At 39.5% G+C, this 8,091-nt stretch overlaps 1 long non-coding RNA gene across 1 annotated transcript in view; it reads left to right on the forward strand.

Annotated features, from left to right (window-relative positions):
* Window positions 1–2,229: 2,229 nt before the first annotated feature.
* LOC106042140 (uncharacterized) overlaps window positions 2,230–8,091 on the forward strand; it is a 35,693-nt gene continuing 29,831 nt past the window's right edge. Inside the window, exon 1 of the long non-coding RNA XR_010825999.1 lies at window positions 2,230–7,893. This is a non-coding gene — a long non-coding RNA (uncharacterized lncRNA). The remainder of the gene's footprint in view (window positions 7,894–8,091) is intronic.

Genomic DNA, 8,091 nt, shown 5'->3' on the forward strand with positions numbered 1-8,091 from the left:
AGAGCTGGCCACAATGGCTGGGGCCTACCTGTCTGCACTGGCCACCCTTTCCCAGCAGCCAGCCAGCTGGAGCACTTGGTGAGTTTCCGTGGAATAGGGAGGGAAGGAGAAAGAATGGAAGAGGCTAAATATATGCAAGACTGCTTATAACCAAGTCTTCACGGTGCGTCAGGGTCTGCCTGTGCTGGCCTTGATTGGGAAGGTCTGGGAGAGTTCCTGTAGTTTGCATCATCATGGTTTTGCAAGTTTTAAATGCTACTACACTCTGCTGAATGTATCATTTCCCAGTTAGCCACCCTAGACAAACTTGTTGAAACAGCAGCTGAAAACTTGCTTGTGTTTCATTGGCATGGGAGGGAAAAGAGAATCATTGATGCTATGAGTGCCAATAACACAAAGAGGTTTTCAAGCAACAAAAGCAGTGAAATGTGACACAGAGGTAAACAGCAAAGCCTGAAATGCGAGCAGTAGTGACCTACCTGTTTTTCTCAGAGGCCTTTGAACTGGCCAGGACACTCCAGTCAGAACAAAAAAGGATTCAGACCTGTTTCTGTTTGTTTCATTTTCATACTTGGATTTCTGTTTGAACTGAGATCTATGTAACAAGCTAAGCTTAAAATTATTGATTCTGCAAAATATGTTGTATCAAAATATATAACACAAATGAGTTTGGCATGCACAGGCCAGGGCTCTATTGCATTGTATTCAAACCAAAACTCAGAACTCAGGGACCAGGGGATAGACGCTATGTAAATTACTGAAATTAAATCATCTTCTGGGCATATTCCAAACATTTGACCTGATGAAATGGTTACTGGATACAGTCAGAAAATGAAAGAGAAGGCCATAATGAAACCAGCTTTTCAGTTCTAAAGCATAGCTGTTGCCACAGCAACCTGTGTAATGGGCATGTTTAATCCTAAAATTCAGCATTGCACCTGAACTGACTTCAGCTGTAACCAGGATGTCAGTGCTGGCAAGCCACGTGGCTGACTGAGAAGAATTCAACCCTCCCAGCTGGGATGAAAAGTATATATGTACATAAACTGGTGATGAACTTTATTTATTACTTTGATGCCATATACTTTTTCTTTGAAGATATTTATTGGGTTTCATAAGCCTAACAAAGATATGCACAGCATAAATGATATTCTGAGGAAGATACTGGGCTGAGGCAGATATTTCTGAAGACTGTCGGTTTCTATAAACCCAAGGTTCATGCACTAGACTGTAGTTTAACATGCCTCTATTTACCAGCCTTTCCAGCATGGTGTCACAAGATAGCTGATCTGTCTGTGCTTTGAGCCCTGAGTCATATCTGTTTTACTTGAGATTGTTTTTGTGCTCATTTTAATCCTGTCTGCTTCTACCAGAATGGAAAAATGAGATGACACCCTGCCAATTTTTAGGACAAGTAAGAATCGTACTGTTTTTGAGTACAGTGTGTCTCACTGTAGGTTCATTATTCTTTCTAGACTCTGATTTAAAGCATAAATCTGATAAGTTTTATATGTCATTAAGCAGACCATGAATGTCATTTCAGTCTGAAACTTTTTTCTTTTTGATTCCTGCTATGATTTGGAAGGAGCAGAGAAGTTTTAAGGTGGGCAGTGCTGTGACTGAATTACTTTATTTGCAGTATGTCATACCTCCATTCTTTTAGATGGTACTCTTCATGCTTCAGATAATGCAGAGACAAGATGGATTAACCCTTAACTTTCCTGCAAAGCATCTGCTGCCAGGGAGAGATCAATGAAGCACAGTCATAGCTGAAGACCTTTACTTTGCAGACCCCATGCTGTGAAAGGGATTGAAATAATATAGACAATGATTTACACTGTGGCTGTTTGGTTGATGAATTCATCTCTTTTCCACTGTGCGGGCTAAGTCTGTAAACGTGCTGTATGCCAGCAGGGTTCACTGAGGCAAGGCACAACCAGTTCATCTTGCTACTTAATGACAACATATGACAAGAGCTATCCCAAAACCCTGCCCTGATGGCTGGATCCTACCTCAACTCCCTGCTTCTAGTACTGGCACCTGGAGCAGCCTTTCTTTTCTTACATTTTTCTCCTATTTTAATTCAATCCTTAAAAAACAAGCACACATTTTCAGGACCTACCGCCCTGATGGCTGTCTGTAATCATTCTTGATGACAGTGAACTCAGGAAAAAGTTATTCACTGAGAGGGTGGTCAGGCACTGGAACAGGCTCCCCAGGGAAGTTTTCATAGCACTGAGCCTGCTGGAGTTCAAGAAGTGTTTGGACAATGCTTTCAGACATAGGCTCAGATTTTTGGGTGGTCCTGCAGGGAGCCAGGAGTTGGATCCCGATGATCCTTGTGGATCCCTTCCAATTCAGAATATTTTATGACTCTATGATTATATAATTCTATGATTCTACGAACCACTTCTTATGACGCAGTGCGCAGGGAAATAACTGTAAAGAGATATTATGTTAACTAAAGAGGTAATGAGTTAAAAGACAATGAGTAAACTGAACTTGAGATGTGAGAGAACTAAGGGAAGGGTCCAAAACTGAGCTAGGCACTGAGTTAATGACTAAGTAATGTGGACCATGACAGACACGGTTCCTTTTTCCTTCTTGTTTTTCTTTGGTGGAATAGAACTCATCATTCTTGTGAATGAAATTACCTGTGAAATCAGAGTGCGCATGCTGTTGCTTGTGGCTCAAACTGGGCTGACTTGGCTGGGAGCAGACTGGGGATGTGAGGTGTGGTGGCACATCACCTCTGTGCCTGACTGCCCTGTTGCCTTGCTGTGCTGAGGTTAATTTCAGCTGATCTGCCTTGTGCTCCTTTCCTCCTCCTCACTGGAGAGTAGTGTGTGCTGGCCAGAGAGCTTCCTGAGGACTGGACCTCTGCAGGGAAAAGCATGGATGAGATTCCTCCTGGGGAGGCTCTGAGGAAGAGTAGTACGTGTCCAATGTGCTGGCATCCAGGCACAGCAGCCTCAGGGTTCTCTGTTTGGCAGGTCTCCTCAGGTGAAAAGTGGCAGGGTTGACCTAGGACATGTCTCAAAAATTGTGCTGATGGCCGTGCATATGAGCCCTCTCTGATAATGTTAACATCATATTAATGTCTTCTCTAACCTTTCTTTTACCAGTCAACATTCATTATTGCAGAGAACTGCCAAAAATTGAGTCTCTCAGTTATTCTAGTAGCAAATGAAGATGTGATCCCTGCCTAGATTAAATGTAATGGAGTTTTCCTTTTAATTACACAACTTTTAATGTCCCAGTACCAACCCTTTTCTCAGTTTTCCCACATGTGACTCTCTCTTGGTATTTCTACATCTCTCTTCCTTTCAGTACCCCTTCCTTTGCAGATACCTTTTCGTAGGAAAATGTTTTAGGTCAGAAGATAGAATCAATATTTTGACTTTAATCCAAATATTTAGATTATAGTTCCATCTCTTCTTTTTCAACTCTTTTCTAAATCCTCTTGAACATTTGAACATTTGTGCTCATGAAATGAACTGATTCATGACTTTCTTTCATTTATCTCGTAAAATCTCTTATAGTCCCTTTTGGGTTGAATTATTCTATACCCTGGAAGTGATAGCATTGCTTAGGTTGCTTCACAGCAGACATTTGCTAATTTTAGGCCATGTTAGATAAATTCAAGTTTTTGCATTGATGTGCTGCAAAGAAGTTCTGAAGGGTGGTTCTAAATTACCCCCACTTTGACAGAAGAAGCAGTAATAAAAGTTGCTCAGCAGGTAGTAAGAATTTTGGTATTATGTGCTTTGGAAGGTTGTCTTTCAGGTATGTCTCAGTTATCGCAAACTTGCTGAAAAATTAGTTCTATGAATATGTAATAAAATAATAAAAGAAAAGAGACAGCTATGGAATTTGTTGTTATAGACAGTCTAGCTGCTCCAATGACATTTTTAAAATTAATATAAACATGGGACATGAAATACATGTAAAAATATAACCAGAAATATACCTTCACTCCTAACAGTCTGAACTTCAGATGTTCCCATAATGGTATGGCTTTATATCCAGTCTTGACCTGTCTTCTTTTTTAATCAAAAATAACTATGAAATTAAGACTCTACCAGTAAGAACTTCTATTGTGACTATATACTGAACTTAAAATAGGCAATATTTTATCTAAGTAGTATTATAGTTAATCAAAACAGTATCTTAGAGTGAAGTCTGGGAATTGCAAGCACCATACTTTATTATTTGTGTAGCTTTGAGTATTTTTTGTCAATTGAATTTACTATATCCTCACTATTTCTGGTCCACACTGAAGTCCCCTAATAACATGAAATTATTTTTACATTACTTACTTTTTATTCATTGAGCACTTTAAAAATAATCAGGAGACTGCCTTTAAATTTGAAAGCTATTTAAATAGCAAATATGTAGGGCAATATCCCTTTTACTGAATCAGTTCCATTACTTTGCTTAGGCAGCATAAAATAGTCAGCCTATGGCAGCATTTGTCCAACTGGGAATATCCTTGATGAAAGGGAAATTTCAGCTGGCAAGTATCTTGTTTACCCACCTTCTTTGCTAATCAGTCACACCAGAGCAAGCATAAGAAGCATGGAGGGACAGAAGAGCGCAGCTGCACCGTGCTCGTTTGCATTTGCTGTACGGTACCTTGGGGGGAAACTTTACCAATGAAAGTGGGGAAAAGTGATGATAGTCAGGCCTGAAAAATATCACTACAGTCTGCAGTTGTTCCTCAGGCCACTTCTCAGCGCAGACCTGGCTACTCACTCCAGTCTAGCTCCCTTCTCAAGAGCCCTGGGAGCTGGGACACTGCCTGGGAAGGGAGCCAGGATGGGATAGTCCCACACAGGCACCACAACCACAGCTGAGTGGGGTCCACTGCTGATGAGGCTGGAAGTTTGTGCCCCTGGGATGTTTTCCAGCATTCAGTGTAGAGTTCAGAAGCAGGACTGGTTGATGACTTCATACTGCCTGACAAGGAAGGAAAAAAAAAAGCCTTTTGGAGAGAGACGCTGCTCACAGACAAATGATGCTGGCTAGTCCACCTTTTCTGGTTTCTCAGGATGCCCCAGCAAGGACAGCAACCTGCAGCTTCACCACCAACACTGCTCCCTCTCCTCCACAGCTGCCAGCGTATCAAGCTGTTCCCCCTACCTTCTGTATTATCTAGGTGCTGTCTAGCACGAAGCGCCATCTGGTACTGCATATGATCCATCACATTCACAGCCATCTATTCAAATTAGCAGGTGGTGTTTTCATTTGGAAGTCATAAAGTTGTGGCCACCTCATATGGAGTAGATTGCTTCTCACTTTTTCCAGTGCCCTAAGCTTCCAGCAGGAGCATTTGTGACATGGAATTACACTGTGGAATATTAAAATACCTTATCTAATTTTGTTCCCCAAACTGAAGTCGTTAGTCTTAATCTGAAAGATATCTCTTCTCTGCATTCATAGGAGCCAAGAATAGCAGTAGCAACAAGAAGAAAAACTTCCTGTTCTGATGAACTTTTGGAGTTTTTAAAATATTTCCCCTTTTACAGCACACATCAGAAAATTAAGTATTGCTGATGTCTTCTCCTTGCCCCAAACCCTAGTGCTGGTATATGCACTAGGAATAGCAGGAGATATTTCTGAGGCTATTATTCTGAGGATATAAGTTTTTCTTGTAAGCACAGGTATAACTGTATGCCTTCTCACAGTCAACTGCCTTCTATCCCAATGTAATGTGTTTACTATATTAAGTACTAGAAAATACTGTCAAAGGAATCCAAAATCTAGGGAGGAAAAAAGAATGCTATAGAATGTATTGATGGAAAACAAATATAAAAATATCTTACAGTGACTGCTAACGCATGAACAAAGAGGCTATAAAATAATATTCATGGTTGTTCTACCACTGTTTTCTCCTCCAGCTTGTTTGTAAATACTTGGTTTTATCATTTTGCTCAAGTAACTCTTGCCTGACGTCTGCACCTCCATCTGTGAAACTTCAGTGATGTTATCCAAGGAAAATAGGAGCAGATGGAAAACATTTTAGCTCCATACTCACTGAACACAAGATTAAAATAAAGGCCGTGGTGCATTTTTAGTAAAGTAGGTGATTACACACATAGCATTCCTTTTCTGTCTGGGAAGTTATGTAATTTACACAGCAATCTGGACTTCCTTGGTCAGCTGGTTTCAAAAATAAATTTTAAATTCTGTTGCCACTTAATCTTTTTCTGGGCTATTCAAAGAATCCTTTATAATCAAAATCAACTCTCTGTTCTATTGCATGTTAACACTGTAAATTGTTGCACCTGGAACTGATGATCCCTTGGTTTATTATGCTAGAGGAGTCATATGCAGCTGTTCTTTCCCCAAGTGATTCATTATCGCATGTAAGGAATGCATCCTACATTGCACAGTCACTGAATGAGCTTCCTGTTTGCCATTCAACTTTCTAACAATAATAATAATAAAAAATAAAAAATTGTTCTGTATCAAAATTAGGAGATAATACCAAAAGATCCCCAAATTATCATGAGAGCACTTTCAGTAAGCAGCTTGTCTGATGCATCATTGGAGTTCCCCCAGCTGTAATATTTATTACAAATATCTTTGTTCATAGATGAACATTCTAAAAAAAATGACAAAAAGTCCTCAGATACTGAAATAGAGGGTGATAAATGTTCTACATATGGCAGAAGAAGTTAAGCCTTCTGCAGGGTATATCTCAACCATTAAAGCTCAGAAGATTTCTGTTCTGCTTCCAAAGACATCCTGTGGGACCTTGCACAAGGTACTTTATTTCTCCAGAGGAGAAGTCAAAGTGTATTGATTAGACTTGTCAATTGCTATATTCAGAAGGATGAAGGTTGCCTAATCCAAACGTTTTGTGCTGGTAAAGTAATAGTGCTGTTATATGATGGTTTTAAGATTACCTAAGATTGTACTGCTTCTGAAAAAGGCGGTCAACCCTCTTGATATCCCTGGCTACTCACCCCCATTGCTGCCTTCCTCCTGCCAGGTGGAAGCTAACCCTGATGAGGAGCAAAACGACTAATTCTAAGCCAGACCTATGAAACGAACTGGTCCACTTAATGTCTGGGATTACTCGGTGCAACACAAAGGAGTTGATGGGAATATGGACACAGAACATTTGGGAAAAGGCAGAAGTGTAATTTATGGGGCAGGCAGAGGTGACTGTGAAACCACATGTTTACATTGGTTAGGATTTGAATATTTCTTCATTTAAAAAAAAAATATTTTTTTTTAATATCAGCAGAAAACCTAATCTAAGCACAGTAATACCAAATGCTCATATACCTCCTTCCAAATCTTAGCAATATTAGCATGTCTCTCTGACTGATCATGTGTAAATTTGCTTACCCTTGGATTATGGAAAAACTTGTCCACATTTTGCAATAGCTCTAAAATGGTTTGACTAAGAAGAATATGTTACCTTGTTCATTTGGCCTAAAAAGGGCCAATTAACAAACTCTGCAGAGAACAATTTGTAGTGAAATTTTCCAAACCCAAGTACTCCGTCTTTCATTAAAAGACTTTCCAATTGTCATTTACAATACCTTTGTTCATTTTAACTGATGCAATATCTTGTAGGTAGGTCTTAATAAAAATACCCACCTGCAGTATACTGCATGGCATATACACACTTAATTACATAGTTGTGTAATATGTAAAATGTTACCACATGCTTAAAGTGAAACGTCCTGCTCTTTCTAGTGTCATTAACATATACTCTATATTGACACATTATTTGAGCAATTGGATTTCAAACAGTTTTATTCTTATCCTTCTTATTCTTATTCTTTATCCTTATCAACAGTTTTATTCCTTTTTCTGTTGGGACATCTGGGAGCATCAAGAGATAAGCAGACTTCTCTTTGTAGTCTGGACTGAGAGGTGAGGGAAACTCCACTTGTCTGCATATCAGTTTTGCTGCTTTTGTTTGCAGGAGACATCCTGCCCAACTGGAGTCTACTTGCTTATATAGTTCCCTAATTAAGAGAAGCTGCAGAATCAATGTATGATGATTCTGATAGTCAAGAATATTACAATATATGTATGATTGCAATATACAACAGCATATACAGTTTTATA

Source organism: Anser cygnoides, chromosome 1 (genome assembly GCF_040182565.1).
Source record: "Anser cygnoides isolate HZ-2024a breed goose chromosome 1, Taihu_goose_T2T_genome, whole genome shotgun sequence".
Lineage (NCBI taxonomy): Eukaryota > Metazoa > Chordata > Aves > Anseriformes > Anatidae > Anser > Anser cygnoides.